Raw genomic sequence first — 18,511 nt, 5'->3', positions numbered from 1 at the left:
TGATGACAGAGTAAGTTTGCTAGTCGCCTCTGTCCACGAACCTTAGTTGGTAGTTGGACGTAAAGCCCAGCCTGAAAAAAATAGGCTTTACTATTTTACTAATACTTTCTCAGTTAAAACCTGAATAATTGTAATGGTAATTTGGGACTAAATCACCAACTTGTTAGATATCGGCTCACAGGAAGGACCATTTACGTCAATAGATTTTTCAAGATTTTCTGGACAACGTATTAAGAATTAATTTGGCTCAGATATTTGCAGTTGGAAGAGATTTTTTTGAGTACAACCACGAGAAAGTGGTAAGAGATAGTCATGGAGTGTTCACGAGAGATTTATGACAGTGAGATTTGTTACAGATTTACTGTTGGACAAGTGAGATGCAGAATATAAAATAATAAGCTGATATAATGTACAAAGAGGTAACGCAGTTGAATACATTACATTAAGATGGTAGTATGTGTGTGTGTTGGTGGATGAGGTAAATAACGATGTGGCAAGAGGTCCCTAGCAGATAGTGATCACTGGCCAGTACAAAGAGCTGGCGGTGTTTATTATAGGAGTGCTGCTACACACTCCGCATGGTGCTGTCCGGGTAGGATCGCCTCTACTGATGGGACAATAGACTGACTCGGCCGTCCTCCACTTCCTATAGGCGCACCCTCTCTCGCTAACAACTCAACACTTATTTATGTCTTAACTCGGACAAATGGTCCCGTCTCATCAGAAGCTGCGCCACAGTTCACTGACGGTGAGCATAAATCCGCGCGCCAACCATACAAATAGATTATCCTACTTGACTCCATCCTTATCAACTTGGACAGTGAATAACATTAAGGCTTTTATAAAAGAAAGAGATTCGTTACGTCTTACAAGCTTGATGGGCAACCTTTCTTTATTTCCATTGGCTTCTTTAACATATAAATAGGCAACCATTGTATTTAATTTATTCTTTATATTGTGGGTAAACTGAAGTTTTAGCTCTAATATTTATTTCCCAATAAAATTGTCTTTATATCGTTTAGGTTGTCGTCTTCTTTTTGACCGTATAGTATTTAATTACGCCTGTTTCCAAACTTGATATGTAGACTCTAAGAAAGCATTTAAAAAATAAAAAATACAGTTTTATTTATCTTTTTAAACGCAGTGACAAAATTTTGCCTTAAGTGATGCAGTTTTTCTAAACAATATTGATAAATTCAATTTATTTTAGAATTAACTCCGCACATGAGATTTAATTAATCATATACTCACTCATATATAGCAAATCCTGAGGCCTTGTGCTTAAGAGGTCTAGGAGGATCGCCTGGAATTGTTTGGGAAGAAAAGCGTCTGACTATAGGATTCAGATGTGCAAATAAGGTGTTGACGAATTTTTTTTTTTTTTTGTAGCGGATTGAGGTGGTCATGTAGGAAAGATATATTGAGGTTTCTATGAATGGTTTGGTTCGATACAAAGTAGGGAGCATTGACAATTATGCGAAGGATTTTTGGTTGCCAGGATTGGGTGTTTAGTAGGCTGGAACCTACGATTCCGTAGGTTAATGTAGGGTTAGACAATAGACTTTAGTTATAGTTTTAATCGGTAGTTTAATAGTCTTTTGAGCTGTCTGTATCGTATGTCCATTTCTTGTCGCTGAAGTGGAGTGTATTAGTATTTTAAAGGGCAACGAAAGAACTGATTAACTAGGAAGAGTATGTCTTGCAAATTATTCCCTAATTGGCTTTAGCAATCTCAATGATGGCGACGGAATTATCAAGACTTGGAGGCTGAAAGAACTGGAGAATGTTTAAAGGTTACAGGAGAAAGAGGAAAAAAGAATTAATGCGGACATTACCAGGAACTTAAAGGATCTGAGAAAGAACTTTTAAAGAGTTCTGGCTGTGGTTCCATACCATCGGAAGAGAGACCCAGGTGATCTGTACACATGATGTAAGAATAGGGTACAAGACACTGTGCAACTCTATTTGGAATGTGCACTCGCTACCTGAAGGCCAGCGTAGGACATTTAGCACTAGCCAGAAATCAAGGGATGATTAAGGACAGTTAATTAAATGATACTCTGGAATAATGCATTGAGACTGTCCGAAAGAAACTTGCTGAAACATTAAGGGTTTTGGGTTTTTTTCTCCCAAGGTTGGTTTAACGACCTTCACGTCAATCGCTTCTCATTTTGCGATCCTAAATAATTATAATAACAAATAGAAGTGATTATAGGCGCCGCGGTAGTCGAGTATGAATATGTATGAAATTTGTATGTAGTTTAGTTAAGTATCTGGGCGCCACAGTAGCCGAGCGGTTAGAGGCGAGACCTGCAAAGCTAATATGCATTGTGGTACTGGGTTCGATTCCCGGTCTTTAGGCCTTGGATTTTATTTAATGGTTAAATGAGAAATAGTAAAGTACGTTTGCTATTCGCCTCCGTCCACGACACCTACTAAATGGTAGTTGGACGTTAAGCCCCGCCTGAAAAAATAGGCGATTACTTTACTTTACTTTACTTTACTAGAAGTGATTATACATGTCTCTTCGAAATTTTCATCAAATTTGCCAGATACTTTTAAGTCATTGTTTTAAATTTTGATTTAAAAAGAAAAGTGAGAACTTTTGGGCAAACTTAGACAAAGAGATGTGCTGTTTTTTTATAATAAGTAAAGAATATATATGTATATATTGTTGTCTCGTTTTATTTTAAAACTGTAAGAGATAAAGAATTTTCAGAAGCATAAAATAGGACTTGCTTCCACAATTAACTAAGCCGACTTTATAAAGTTTGCAGTGTATACATCGGGCAAAACTGCCAGCAATGTTTTGTTTGTGACGTCCAAGAAAGGCTGAAAGTGAATGATACAGTCAGAGACGGATTATATTTTATTTTCAACTTTCATCCTTTGAATGTGTACAGCTAAACATGAGGAATAAAATTTATTTAAGACCTGGTTAATAGAAGTAAAATTTAAAATAATATTAAGCTATTAATAATACGAATTTTCAAATCCCACAATGGTTAATAGAATCAAGGGCTCGAAATAATTAACTATTCAAAATTACTTGAAAAATGATCATTATACAGATGGTAAAATAATTATGAAATAATAATTTTGGCAATCAATTGATCAGAGCATGGTAATTACTTATTAAATGTTAACGTTTAACAAATTCAATACTATTCAAAGTAGAAAATATTAAATTTATGCATTTCATTGACTTGGCGTCAGCGCACGTATTCTGGGTTGATTTCATGAACGACGGTCATTCAGTAATGAGAGCCGTAATAGACCCTTAAGGCGATGAGAAGTACTCTTTGGATAGCCGACGTTCAGATGGTCGCGCGGCCAGCGGCGCCTTAAACGTCTAGGAGGGTTTGTGGGATGATTTGAGGTTGAGAGGGCTTGAATGAGGAGTTAGTTTGGACATTCTATTTTACTTTCTGTACCTCAGAAAGTCTGGCAGTCGTGCAGATCTACTAACTTCATTGGAAATATCCTTGTAGAGAGGTACGTACCTCCGGAAGTCCGGAAAAAATACTTTTTTTATTCAGTGTGTTTGCATGCGATTCTAAAACTGAAATTTATAAAAAGTTTGATATTTGATATTTCTAATCGGTGCTACGCAATTTGGAATACAGCTTTAGACACAACCTAATCAAAGTGACCCTTTCCTGAGTCATAGTTTCAGTTTTCGGGGATTCCCTCCAAAATACCTCCAAAAATGTTTCTTAAATTTCATACGCTCATTTCACAAACGTTTAGTTGATTTTTTTTGTTTCAAATATTTTCCACATAATTCATTTATCGCACCACTAATCCATTCTTACTTGTTTCATTATGGAGAAAAATGTTTAGATTCAACTAATGTATCGCAATTTTCCTAAGATTTTAAGAATTTAAGAACGTAGTACTTTCTAAATGTGATGGCTCCAAAGAGTTTTTGGAGGAACGTATTGTGTTCTTGTTGTTTCAGTGCCCTCAATCATTACTATTTATCGACATTACACTCGTTGTAACTGGTATTGGAACATATTTGGTACTTTCTTCCGTTACAATGTTGGTATTGACGCTGACCCTCACCTGAAACCTAACCAAATTTTCTTGATACTCAAATTTTGACAGATATTGTTATTGAATTTATTATTGCTATTGTGTCGAAATATTTCTTGTTTTAATTTGTGTGACTTTATATAGTCAGAATCTCAATCTTCTAGTCGTCAGTCTACAGCAAATAATAAAGTGATTACAACGCCATATAACTTGCCCTTATTTTTTATATTATTTTTTAAATACATTTAGTAGCATTGACACTTTTTGGATGTTGCTTGTGAAAAGAGAACACTGCCCGGAGGCCAGCAATTTACTGAAGAAGTCTACTTGCCTTATTTGGCGAGTGTTTAAGAATGTAAAGTGCCTTAAATTAAAAGAAAAAAGGAAATTCCAATGTCGATTACATATCAATAATCGATACTTAAAACTAAAATTATTATTTCCTATCTAAGAGAAGCTAAGCAGGGTCACATGACGTAACAATCTTCAGCCGATTATAAAAGAATTTAATCGAACATGTTTTGACATAAATGTCAAAAATAAGATGTCTTCCTTCTTCTGATCCCTCTAAAACAGGGGTCGCCAAACTTTTTTGATCATGGACCCTAATATAATTTTTCGAAATATCCATCGACCCACCATAAAAGTAATTTTCAGTTAATTAAAATAAAACTATCTAGCGTTTAGGCGCTACGTTGTTTACAAAAAAGGTAACAACAACAAGAAGAACAAGAACAAGAACATTTTCTGAAAATGCGGTTTTTGCCCATTTTCAGACTCGTATTTCTCGAAATCTATTTAATATATGTTGTTACAAAAAAAAAATACAGTTATAAAGGAGGATTTGCACTTTATTTTAAAGAAAATTTGGGAGTTTTATCTTTTATAGAAAAAGATAAAAAAATGGTCAAAGTTGGATGTTTTTCAACGTTACGCTTTTTCGTGCATTTTTTGATGATCAACCCTTATACAACTGTCCTACCGGACAGTTTTAATTAGAAATTGTACTGTTTGTACATTTATTTTATGATTTTAACCATTTATTAAAGTAATTTTACTCTGTGTAACAATAGTTTTATGAAAAACATCTTAATGTTGAAATTTAAATACCTTAATATTTATTAAATAATAAGTAATTATAAATAAGACCCCCAATCGACCCCCTGGCTCAGATCGATTCTCTACTTTTGTTAAGCAGACCCCTGGGGGTCTATATAGACCACTTTGGCGATCTCTGCTCTAAATGAATGATACTTAGAAGAAAAAATTTTGTTTAAACTGAGTTTCACATTTGTGTTTATTGACAGATAGAAATTGAAAGATGGAATAGTTTTGACAACCACCTCAGTAACTAGAGAAAAGCCACATTATAAATAATAATAAATTTTTCTATAAAAAAGGGATAATTAATTTAAATAAACTAATTTAATAATCAGTTATTAATATAACGAATTTAACAAAAATATGACAAAATTATTATATAAAGTGTATTCAGTTAATGGACATTAATTTGACGCGGTAATTGGACAAGGGCGGTAATGGAGCGCTAGTGTACACGAAGCGACTGAATATTCATCGCAAATTATTAGTTACGACATCAGTTCTCCAGGGAAAGGGTGGGTGACAAATTGATTACTGCGAGACTTTCGCCTACACCCAACACACAGACACACTCACAGTCACTGTAGCTAGTCAAATTAAATACACACGTTTGTGTTTACCATACATACGTAATACCATCTATTTGATAAATATCAAAGTGTCTCTCCTCTTGTTTCTAAAGTGTCAAATATAATTTTGCAATAAAGATATTGTATTTGGTTGGACATTTCGCAATAATATACACGAATCATATGGTGAGAGCTTCGCTCTAAATATTACAGTCAAACATTCAGTAAGACTGCTCAAATTTTGAAAGTTCATCGCTAATTATTTTTTCTTAATGTAGTTAGAAGTATTGATACTTTTCAGGTATTGTAAGCAACGAAAGAACTCTGTTTGGAAGTCTGTAACACTGATCCATTTGGATTATAATTGTGGGTGGGTGTGTGTGATTGAACAATATCTAATCACTGTTTTGTGCTCTACTTAAATTGTAGTTTTTTAACATTAAGTAACCAAAAGAGAGAGGCAAAATGGGGAATAAAGCTCCAGAGAAATAATAAAGTAAAAAAAAATAACGAGTTTATTTCTGCTAATTTAAAGGAAAAGAAATTTTTCAGTTAGTTACTATTGGACCACGCAAGATTGGGCAGGATACGGACAAACAGGAAGAACCCAAGCACTGACTTGGGTGTTAAAACCACTATTTCCCTGCTCAGGAGACTACCAAACGGATATTAACGGTAAAAATTCACTATCGAAATTCTGTACGATTGCAAGAGTTCCTCTTAGTAGAGTAAGAGAAAGTAAAAAAAACTTACTAAATCTGACCCCCTCCCCCAACATAGGACAGAAAATTCCCAGAATTAAATTTCTTAAATTTCTATGAGTCACTAAGTATTCAAATAGGTTTACTTAAATTTATTTCTTTTCACACAGATCTATTATAGCTGCTACAATCCTTCTTCAGTTCAGAGAACGAAGTACGCTCCTAACTGGGGATGGAGATCCAGTGTTCCGAAGAGGATATGCGGGTTGCTAGTTAATTTGGTAAGTGAGCATTCTAAAAATTTAAGCTTTAACTGCTGCAAAATTTTAATTACATCCTCACTATATGTATAGAGAGCAAAATGTAAACCAATTTAATAACTCTTTTTTTTGAAAAGTAATAAAAATAAAAATTAAAAACTGTAATTAAAGTTCAGTCTAAAGAAAACTAATATTACGAGAGGTATGTGAAAGTAGTTAATGCACTTTCCCATTAGTTTTATACATTTTTGCATCTTTTCATCAGGTTAACACCAATTTAAATTGATTTTGAAAGTGGTGCATTTATGGAGGCAGAAAGCGTTTTTCGCTTCCCTTCATTCAGTTATATTTCACACCAGCTGCAACGAAGCCAGCGCTGTTTAGCTTGTTGATTTTATTACCTACAGCTAGGGAGCCATAAAATCTTGCCATTTCCATTCCAGTTCATCACTGTTAATCACTCGTTTTTATTTAACGAATAATTAACTCTGTTACAGCATACAAGCACGCAAGCCGGGGAAAATGGTGGAAATTAGCATACAGTACAATTTCGTTACTCTTTGATCCTTTCCACGTAAATGTGCATTAAGGTACTATAAAATTATCGTCACATTCACTACATTCCAGTTAAAGTCCATATAGCTTTGAAATAAACGATTTATTAAGATTTTATAATCGTGCAAATTCAACAAAAGCGTAACTGAGGGACAAAAACTCTCATTTCCAACTTCGGTGCTCTATAGATAGCATTTTTCTAGTGATTATAGGTAATGAGAATTAGAATTTTATATTTTGGAAGTTTTAAACTCGTTCAAATTTCAAAGCTTTATACAGGTTGTTCATTTTAAGACGGCTCAAATGCAATTCATGCTTAGACGGTTGATCTGAGCAAAAAACGGTAGAGGAAAAATTTGTTGCCCATCACCTCTAGTTTCAGAATATGTGACTTGATTTTAGATTCCCGCCCGCATACGCGGCTGACGCGCGACCAAAAGTAAAGGTTTGCAGATGACCTCCATTTTCGTAATCACAGTTTTAAAGAGTATACAAAGTTATGAAAGAAACCGGAAACCGCAATTCGATATCTTCAAAATTAAAGGTGCTAGAACATTTCAAAATCTGGTATTTATTAAACATATTTCAATTTTTTAACTTGTTATCAAAGAGAAAGAAGAGCACGCGATAGGTCATTTTTATGTATTTTTTCATACCCTTTCTACTAAAAATATTGCCAAGGCAGTAAAGCTAGTATTTTTCTTAATATCGGGAAATAAGTTGTTTTCCGAGTGATTTTTCTAAGGAAAATCAAATGTTAAGAGCTTTAGATGTTCTCAAGCATACACAAAATGGCTAAAAACTAATTTTACGTCTGTTACAAACAAGAAGGTTTAATAATTATTTGGTAATTTTTGGAGAGTTGCGTTAAATTACCAAAAAAATTTGAAACCTCCTGCCGCATATTTAAGCATTCAATTTCTTTCATTTAAAGGATCAAACTTAGTCCTTAATTTATCAAATAATACACTTTACTCAACTTGTGCAGCATGTACTGCGCCTTCAAAGGTGCATCATCTGGCTCGCAAGCCAGGTTAGCCAGGAGGTTATCAACTGCTCTCAGTAACTGCGGGCAGGAATAAAAAATCAAGTCACATATTCAAAAACTAGAGGTGACGGGCAACAAATTTTTCCTCTACCGTTTTTTGCTCAGACTAACCATTTAAGCATGAAATGCTTTTGAGCCGTCTTAAAATGAACACCCGGTATATATCTTCTTATTGATCAGATTTTAATGAGTACTTTACCAAATTGGAGAGAAAGTTTGTTCTATAACTGGTATAAATTGCATTGTTGTAGTGATAAAGGTGCGAACGACGCCTAGCGGATATCACTACCATGAATGGGATATACCAAAGCGAGATTGAATGCCTAGAGTATCTTACTGTTAGAAAACCGTGCGTTACAAGTCCATCACAGTCAAGGGGAATAATAATTTTTTTGGTGGCAAAAGTATATCACTGCACGGCTACTTTTAAGATCGATTCGGTCTCTCCTTACTGGTGCCTGGTGAGTTCTTACAGGATCTCTTCCAGTCCAAAATGCGAGGAAGATCTCAGGATCTGAGAGAGTTCCAGTGTGAGTAGGTGCTTCTACTGCATCTATTAGTTGAACCATGGGGTGTTTTCTTTCTTGAATAATGGTGTTCCAATCAGTTAGGAGGTGTAGTGGAGTTTTCTCTGTCTCCCCTTAAAGTATGCAAAAGTGCTATCCACGTTTTAGACCCAGTTTTATGTTCCCAAATCAGGCAGATCCCTTATCAGTTTCAGAGTTCCTGGCAATACGTGTCAGTTTATCAAAAAGTTTTTTCAGTTTTTGCAATTTTCTGTAAAAATAATGTACGAGGTGTGTTCAAAAAGTAACGGGAATTTTCGTTTTTTGAAAAAAAATATTTATTTATTCATCTACATTAATATTGTCGCCTTCAAAGTAGTCCCCTTCGCATACAATACACTTGTGCCAGCGCTTTTTCCAATCCTCGAAACAATTCTGAAACTCGATCTTTGTGATAGCTTTCAGCTCTTTCAGCGATTCGCTTTTAATGTCATCTATGCTTGTAAAACGACGGCCTTTTAATGTTCTCTTTATGTTTGGAAATAGAAAAAAGTCACATGGAGCCATGTCTGGCGAATATGGAGGCTGGGGCATCGTTAAAGTTTTGTTTTTGGCCAAAAATTCACGAACAAGCAATGAAGTGTGAGCAGGTGCATTATCGTGGTGCAAAATCCATGAATTGTTTTGCCACAAATCCGGGCGTTTTTTTCGGATTGCTTCACGCAAACGGCGTTGAACTTGTAGGTAGTACTCCTTATTGATTGTTTGACCTTGTGGCAAGAATTCATGATGCACTATGCCATTAAAATCGAAGAACACAGTGAGCATAACCTTCATTCGACCGCACTTGTCGAGCCTTTTTCGGTCTTGGCGATCCAGAATGCCTCCACTGGGACGATTGAGCCTTAGTTTCGACATCATATCCGTAAACCCATGTTTCGTCACCTGTTATAACACGTTTCAGTAGATCCGCATCGTTGTCGACTTCATTGAGTGACTCTTGAGCAACTTCCATTCTCCGCTGTTTTTGTTCGAAATTCAACAATTTTGGAACAAATTTTGCTGCCACACGTTTCATACCCAAAACATCCGAAAAAATTTCATGGCATGAGCCAATTGATATGGCAACATCATCAGCGACTTCTCTGATTGTGATTCGGCGATCGTTCATAACCATTTCTTTCACTTTTTTCACGTTTTCATCGGTTGTTGATGTGCTTGGACGTCCAGGTCGTTCGTCATCTTCAACGTTTTCGCGGCCCTCTTGGAAACGCTTATACCACTCGTAAATCCTTGTTTTACTCATAGCAGACTCACCATATGCCTTTATTAACATTTCACACACTTTATTTCATTTTTTACGCAAAATTTAATACAAATTCTTTGATCCATTTTTTTTAACAAACAAAAATCGCCAAGCTCGAAAAACACGTCTAACCTTAACGGCTGCCACTTAAGAAGTAAACAATGAATATTACTGAAAATTTTATCGTACTTCAGGGGCATGTGTACCAACATAATAAAAAAAAAAAAATTACAATCAGACTCTCCAAACCCGCGAAATTTAAAAATTCCCGTTACTTTTTGAACACACCTCGTATTTATTATTAATATTAAACTGAAAGACCAATTTTATTCGCGAATTTTGGACCGAGACGTTGAAAATTACAAATTTGTTTTTAATTTCTGTTTGTTTAAAATAGCGGCTTGCTATAGCCTTGTATCTACAGTTGATGACTCCATTGCCGAACTTGTATCAAGTGCTCACTCAGTATGTGCCCCCGGTCTGACCTTCACCAGATAGAAGATTGGACTGATGCTACTAATTTGCGACATTAAGAAGTATTCCTTCAGTTTTATTTTTTATTTTTTTAAATTACCAATTTTAAAAAAAATTAAGGTTGCTACTGTAAAAATATATTTTCGACGACTGGCGACTGGGAATATAATAAATTTACATTTTTATTCGCCCTGCTTTTTTTTTTTAATTTCATTTAATTTCTTGGAACCCCCACACTAGACTTAAAAGAACAGACGCTATCGACTACTTAAAAGACTCTTAGACGATAGATGAAAACTCTCTCTGGACAACAAAAGACTGATTTATACTTCTATTTTCAAACCCATCTGGGCGTATGGAGAACTGTGGGGTTCAACCAAACGCTCCAATCTCCAAAGGATTCAATCTCTTCAATCTAAAATACTTCGAACTATTGTACACGCTCCATTTTATGTCTCCAACCTGACTATACACATTTACCTTAACATTCCTTTTATCACCGAAGTCGCCCAAAACACGATACAGAAACTCTACTTCAGCCTGAAATCTTATATAAATCCTCTTTTTCTAAATCTTTCTTCTAGAACTCTTCCTGACAAACTGGAGAAGACGCCTTAAGAGACAGTGGCCTCGTGATCTCCTCTCCAGTGAAGAGAGTGACTAACCGTCTAATATTTGGGAGTGTTACCATTGGGTAACTTCTCCAGTCGTTACTTATCATTTGTTACTCGGTTATCACTGTTACTTATAGCGCTAATGTGCTGATTGTAGCATAAATAAACGCAAAAAAAAAAAAAAATCATTTAGAAAAAATTAGTCAACCTTTCGAGCGCAACACTTGCAATTAAAATGTAAAAGTAATTAAATTCTATTTGATTGTAATCAATTTTGTGGCGTCCAAGTTTCTCGTTTAGTATTCATTGAAAAATCTTAATTAATAAAATAATTAGATTGTTTTAATTGAAAATTTTTAATGAAAAACTTAAAAAAAGAGAGAGAAATGAACTAAGTGATATTTAATAAACGATTATGTATAATAATATTTTAAGTATTTACTTCAAATTGGACGAGTGTCCCATTTCGGGAACCTGGTAATTTACGGAGTAGTCCCCAGTAATTACCGTTCCCATAACAAAAATTTACGACTTTGAAAATCTGTGGAGAATGGTAAATATATATATTTTTTTTAATTAAGGCTTATTAAAATCTGGCCATTGATAATTGGCTTCTTCTTAGGGCAGCTTCTTCGTACCACGTTTCTTTTACTTTTAGAAGATGACGGAGGTGATCGCTTTGTCGCATTACTTCTTTTGTAAAGATCATCAATTTGTTCATGAAATAGTTATCATATATTAGTGTTTCATGAAAATGATAGAGGATGAAATCCTTCCTTTCTCTCGGTCGAACTTGCAATAATTAAAATGGTGGAATTTGCTGAAACCTAGGAATAATCTCTGTGGTGATTAGTTTGCGATTCATTCTACGGAAGAAGCGCAACCAAAATCAGCCGCCATCAACAATTTGAAGTCCTTCAGCTTTTAATATTTTTAAGGCAGTTGTCATACTCAGTGATAGAGTGTTTATTTGGAATTTGGCATCTTATTCCTTGTAACATGTTGTAGAAATCAAGGTATCACTTTATCAGCCATATTCTGCCATATTTTTAGGGACTTCATTTCTTTTTGTACTTGCTTGGCCCAAAATTGGGTTGGCACGGATTTTCCATTGATTTATTTGTTTAGACTCAGTTTAAATTAGTTATTCCAACAGGTTACCTCATAAACGGAAATGCTGGTCAGTAGCTTACAGTATCCTGCTGCAGGAATTTTAATCTTCAACACGCTTCAAGCATAACCTCTATTTCTATGTCGTCCTATTTGGTACTCGACAGCTTACTAAACAGAGATAACTCTTGTTTCTTGCGCTGTAAACATAAGTAGAGTAATGCTTCTTCTAACTCATTTTGCTAGGACTCTGCATACCTCATGAATAGTACCTAATTCACCAGCAGTCATTTCGCATACAATAAATCAAGTAAAATATAATATGAAACATACAAGATGAATGAAGATCAAGTAGGCACGTGTGAAGAACATATATCTATTTATATTAAAATAAGTTAGTTACACCTGCAATATATTATGAAAATAGAAAAGCGGAAGGAAACTTGGGAAATCTAATAAATCACTTTTATATGACTGGCGCACTTCTTATATGCTGCACAGTGAAGAGTGTTCGTGGCACCAAAGCTAAATTATAAGGAGAAGTGTACTAGATAATGTCAAATACATAAAGCCAATTTAATTAAGGCATCTGAAATATAGTGTACTTTATTGTTACAATACGAGATCTACAAATTCTATCTCTCCTCATTAGCTTAATTAAAATTACGTGAGTTCTTTAATTATGATTTACCCCTTTATATTTAGATACTTTTAATAAACCCCAGTGTTCTTGCGTCAGAAAATTAGCATATCATTGACCAAATTGGCAATAATCATTGTCAAATGGCCAACAATTCTTTTCTTTAAGTTCTGTAAGTTTACATGTTAACCGAGAAACTAAGTATTGCGGACTTTACACAATTATTTATAGTTTTGTTAAAAAAAATCCTGAAATTAAAAGTGATACATCTAGTTGAAGTTACAAACAGTTAAGTTTTAAACAGGTAACTCCAATTACCGAACCACGCCGCGTTTTTTCTAACAGTAACTTCCCATGGTGAAGTAGAATAGTACTTTTTAAAGGTACATCTAAAACATAAACTACCGATTGTCTGTACAGAGCAGCCAAATGATGATATAGTTCTGTTGGAACCCTCAGAAATAAGGCGGAAATTCTCTCTCTATACGGAACGTCCGCCCTCAGACGAATAAGGAGGATATAGAGCTGGAGGCGGCATCCCCTCGTGAAGATATATATACCACCGTTAGATGGTACACACTATCATTTGTTTGCGACGCTCACCAAATCTCAAGACCAAACTTATCTTAATCTGTTAGGATTTATGGTTTGAAAAGGCAAAAGTAAATATTTCAAGCATTTAGGAAGAAAGAAAAACATAGCCAAATAATGAAGAGAAATCGCTATTTAGCTCATTTAATTGGTCATATTGAATGTATCTGATCTCTCGACTTTGTAGCAATTTAGGCTCGGAAAGATGGATGCACTAAGAACGTTTGTTGTTTTGAAGTATGGAAAATTATGGAACATACGAAGTAGTTGTGTACCATATGGAATATCTCGAGATAATTCTGGATTCTTTGTAATCAAGGACACCAAAGAACGTGCGAGCAAAGCCACTTCTGCAAGAATAAGGAATTTCCCCTAATCTTGCGTACGGCTGTAGAGCCTCATGGTAGTGTTTCTTAAACCAGGATTTCCTTTCTATAGGGAAAGAAGAATGGTTTCTCCAATTCTTTTGGACTTGCCATTTTTCGGAAGGAGGTTCCTGCTTCATTCATATCGATCATTTTTCACCTTTCAAAGTCAATTTAACAACGTTTTGCGCTGTCTTTTGGAAATTCTTGGCACAGAGCAAGTTCATTCCTATTCTTTTTCATAAAATTCTAGGCAAGAACTGATTATTTTTTTTAAAAAATTTAAAAGTGTCCTCAGAAACTTATTTTTTTTTTTTGTCCAATATGCCTTTTGTACCATAAACTTCTTTAATTATTATCATTTTTTGTCCCAATCGAAATGATTTATCAGTGAGTTAATGTAAATAAAGTGTCAAATTTCCAAGCCTGTTACCTCACTGAAGTTACAGTGAATCTGGGTGGAGTAATTTTTTCGACACGTAGTTTACAAACCAATTCATTAAACACAGTTTGAAGTACACTTTTACATTTCCCAATTAATTGCAATTACAAAATTTATTTGTCTAAATTTAACTAAATAATAGTAGAGTAAATAGCCTCCTCGGACTTAGTATCAGTAAAGCCCAAGCAAATAGTAAACATAGAAATTATAATACTTTTGGTTTTGCCTACAATAAATATAATAGAAAACATTTAAAATTATTAATTCAGATTTAGATATGTATTATAAAAGTTAGTTGATTTAAGGGATGACACAATTATATTCCACACTCCCCCTCGTCGACAAGGTCGATGAAATAAGAGGGGATGTGTGGAAACAATTTTGCAGACCCAGGCTCCACCCTACCTTGTTAAGCAAGGTGTTGTGATTGGAAGCTATGGGTCTGCACATGTCATCCCAGCTCCAGTAGTATAAGGAAATAAGAAGAGCTAAGAAAGTGGGCGCTAATGACCAAGAAGTCGATGCGCCGAAAAAAAGAAAAAAAAAAAAAAAAAAAAAAATAGCTGCAAATTGTAATTAATGAAACTTGCAAAATGCAATTAGCACATCAATCAAGTTTAGTTCAGAGCAACAGCTGTAATAATAGAAATAGTTTTAGTAGAAATGATAAGATTTGAGGTTGTCAGCTACAAGAAGTTGTTTGTAGTTAAAGTAGTTCGTACTATCCTATACATCAAAATCTTTAGGTACAAAGATAATTGGTTATTGACAAGTTCTGGGGTACTAGAAAAATACTTGTACCGGATAACCTCAAGTCTTACTGTATTAACATTGTCCAGCCTACAAGCTTTCGGCACTTTGTTTAAGGTACTGAAAAGAGTTTATAGTTCATTTATTTTGGGACTGTCATAGCTTAATGTTCTTTGGAATCACAGAGTTTGGACAAAGAATTGTATTTACGAATGTTTACTATAAATTAAAGCAAAGCAAGAACTAAAAGTGGTTTTGGCAAGATTCACCGAGTTTTCGCTGAGATCAGCCACAAGGAAATGTAGAGTTATTTAAATAAGTTCAAAGAAAAAAATAAAAAACAAAGAAGGCATCGCCGGAAAAAAAAAGTTTTGCCAATTTACGAGACGCTTATAGCAGATTGACACTTAAAAATATGAAGCTGTAGAATCCCCAGAGCTCCATGCAATTATTAACTAAGCGAGGATAGTCAGGTGGCTAATGTCTATCCCTATAGAACCAAAGAACTCGATGTAAGCCATTAGCCATAAACTTCGAACTCTCTATAAAAGTTTTCTTGAAGAAAACTGAAGCAGTTGCTGAATATTGTAGCCTTTTTCCGAAGTTCCTTTAGATTTTGTCTGAGATCGCTCGGCATATTTAATGGTCGGCTTTCTTATTACAGACCACTTCGGCGCTCGTTTCTGAGGAGTCATCAGCATCGCCGCTAAATACTTCTCAAAAAATCTGATGTCCTTTTCCTCCAACAGTTCTATCAGGTGTTTGTTCACGTTGTGATGATGCCAAGTAACCAGAAACATTATTATGCAGTCACTTTCCGAACACATGGACAGAAGTTTCGGTCCCTCAGCAGCACTTGCATTCAGAGAGTTTCTGCTTGTGATGTCTATTTTACAAAATAAGTAGCTAAATTTAGGGTCGCCAAGGCGTAAATGTGGTTTTTAATTATACCTAAAGAGTCTTTCAGAATTCTCAGTTAAAAATGGGTAGATATTTCGGGTCAATGCCCAATTCCTGAAGTACGTTGGTGAAGATGTCACATTGCAACTACTTTAGGAATACGTCATTAATATGGTAACATGTGTTATGTGAAGACGCACATACTCACCTACATCGTTACCCATATATACTAGTATATCATATGTATAATTGTGCCATTCCTATTGCATCCATATTATCTACCATTTGGGCAAAAACAGGCTCATTTTGAAATAAGAATGAAAGTCACATCTCTTTTCAACTTTTAATCCGCCCAGCGTACACCTGAATCGGAACGTGCCTTGGGTCTCCATCTTGTTCCCGAACTCTTTAGATGAGGAGATTTGGTCATCTACTGAGTTCACTTCTTGCTTCATAAAAATGCTTAAAATTCAGTAGGGTATTTGTTGGGAAAGGATGGAATACAAACGAATTAAAGTATCAAATATATTATTAAATCGATTGGTTTTGTGGGCCCGTATGGGTGAGTTTATATTGCCTAACTTGACTTTATTTCTACCAAAAACCAATAACATTATTTATATAATGAAACATGACATACGTCACAGCTCCTTGCATTTAACCCATAAATATTCGTTCTATATTTTATTTATGTAATGGTTTATTTTATAGTACTGCCCAATTTTTAACCTATTCCTCTCGAAGATTTTCATTCTGGAAGTAAAGTAAATAAAATAAAATAGACACACACTTTGAGAGTAAAAACGACGACTAATATCTTAGCATGTAGCCGTCTAATTACTTCCAGAATGAAACAATAGTAAACCTAAAACTACAAATCTTGCAACAAATGGAATCTACGCAGCGACCATGACAAGAAGGAAGCCATTATCTTCACAAAACGTTCATCAACCATAACATTACCGTCTCGAGTACCAGAACGCTTTGAATGACTCCAGACCGCAGACTCTCTACACCACTGCTCAGGTAGAATTAACAAAGACTCATTGCTTTGTCATCAGTTTTGATTTATATATTTATTTATTCTTCACTTTTTCCGCACTTGTTGAATATCTGTCCGAAGTAATCTAATATTCTTTTTTTGAATAAAGATATCTATTGTTCTGCTTGGAGCCATAAGTATCTGATTAGATTATACTTCTCTAGAAGCGGCTAAAAGCCAAAGCATTGCGAGATCTAAAACATCTATTGCTGCTACTATAAGTGATGTTCGCTCACAGATTGTGGGTGACAGTAAAGAGTACAAAGTGTACTCTTTACTAGACCGAAACAGTTGCACATATAAACTACCATTATAGGCCTAATCATATTGTGAATGTCACGGTTTTCAGTGTAACTATTGTTAGGCAGAAATAGGAGTGCTAAGATCTCTGCGAACTTGGCTAAGCCTTATCCTCCTACAGGATAAAACCATAATTCCGGAATTCCTTTGGAAAATTTTATGATTAATTTAGTTTCCTGAACTGAATTCATACATACGTTTTGTTTTTTGGATAACTAAAAATTCCTACTTAGGAGTTTTCTGTAAATTTTTCACTTATTGCCAACGAGAAAAGTTAAAACCCATGGGAAAGAAAAAATAAGTGAGTAATAATAGTCTGCCGTATCAATAAAAGTAAAACAAACTTTAATTCGTTTGTCCTTTGATAAATGACGCTAAAAACTAGGATCTAATTTGGGAACTAGGATGGCTTTAATGATCGTCCAAGGACTCCATATTAATCTATTACTAAATGCATTTTTGCCTATTCTAATACATGCAACACTTATTGCAATCTGCAGATTTTAGATTTAGAATGTTAACCGAAAATACGAACTTTAAGCTGAGTGAGCCAGAAAATGGTCAATCCAATTCGTCAGTTTTTTTTCAGGTTTTAGTAGAAATGAATATTGGAAGGTTTTTTTTCGAAAAAGGCTCCTGTCAGGTTCTTTTAGCATGTGCTCATTGTGGCTCCCACAAGTTTTCATTCAAACGTTTTTCCAACAAAATTCTAATGAAATTAGAATTGATGAAAGTTCAATTCCAGTACAATAGGATGACGTATATAAGGTATATAATAATAATAAGGCGTAAATGAATTTAATTCTAATTAATTAATCTAAAATTGCTAACTTTCCGAATGGATTAATAATTTTTTTAATAATCTTTAGTATATTAATTGCTTTTAATTAAAGCCCTCTACCTTCTATTTTAAACCCCTTTTTTTGGAAACTCCATTTTCGGGGCGTTGTGGCAGAAATAATGTTTGTAGGCTTTAGGTGTCCACCGAAATATAACAAAATCGGAAGTGGTGGAAGTAGTTTCAATGTATATCTTTACTTTGCGAGTAAATCCACACCACTGATGTTGCAAAAAACTAGAAAACTGATTAAAAATGGTGGTACGGAGTTTGTTTATAAGATCAGTTATGCTTACATCTTTTAAACGAGTTAACTGTAAGTTTTATTTACTTTTTAAATAATTAGTCTTAGCCTTTATTT

General features: G+C 34.6%; 2 long non-coding RNA genes across 2 annotated transcripts in view; one reads left to right on the top strand and one right to left on the bottom strand.

The window, feature by feature from the left end:
- LOC141451378 (uncharacterized) overlaps positions 1 to 1,264 on the bottom strand; it is a 32,373-nt gene extending 31,109 nt beyond the window's left edge. Inside the window, exon 1 of the long non-coding RNA XR_012456729.1 lies at positions 442 to 1,264. This is a non-coding gene — a long non-coding RNA (uncharacterized lncRNA). The remainder of the gene's footprint in view (positions 1 to 441) is intronic.
- A 1,892-nt stretch (positions 1,265 to 3,156) lies between these two features.
- On the top strand, positions 3,157 to 10,819 carry LOC141451372 (uncharacterized). Its single transcript, XR_012456728.1, has 4 exons — positions 3,157 to 3,495; positions 6,580 to 6,690; positions 7,167 to 7,259; positions 10,482 to 10,819. It is a non-coding gene; the product is annotated as an uncharacterized lncRNA (long non-coding RNA).
- The last annotated feature ends 7,692 nt before the right edge of the window (positions 10,820 to 18,511 follow it).

Source organism: Rhodnius prolixus, unplaced genomic scaffold (assembly GCF_049639745.1).
Source record: "Rhodnius prolixus isolate KJV_2025 unplaced genomic scaffold, Rpr scaffold_1, whole genome shotgun sequence".
Classification (NCBI taxonomy): Eukaryota; Metazoa; Arthropoda; class Insecta; order Hemiptera; family Reduviidae; genus Rhodnius; species Rhodnius prolixus.
The sequence above is the reverse complement of the archived record's forward strand: the minus strand, read 5'-3'. Positions and strand labels throughout refer to the sequence as shown.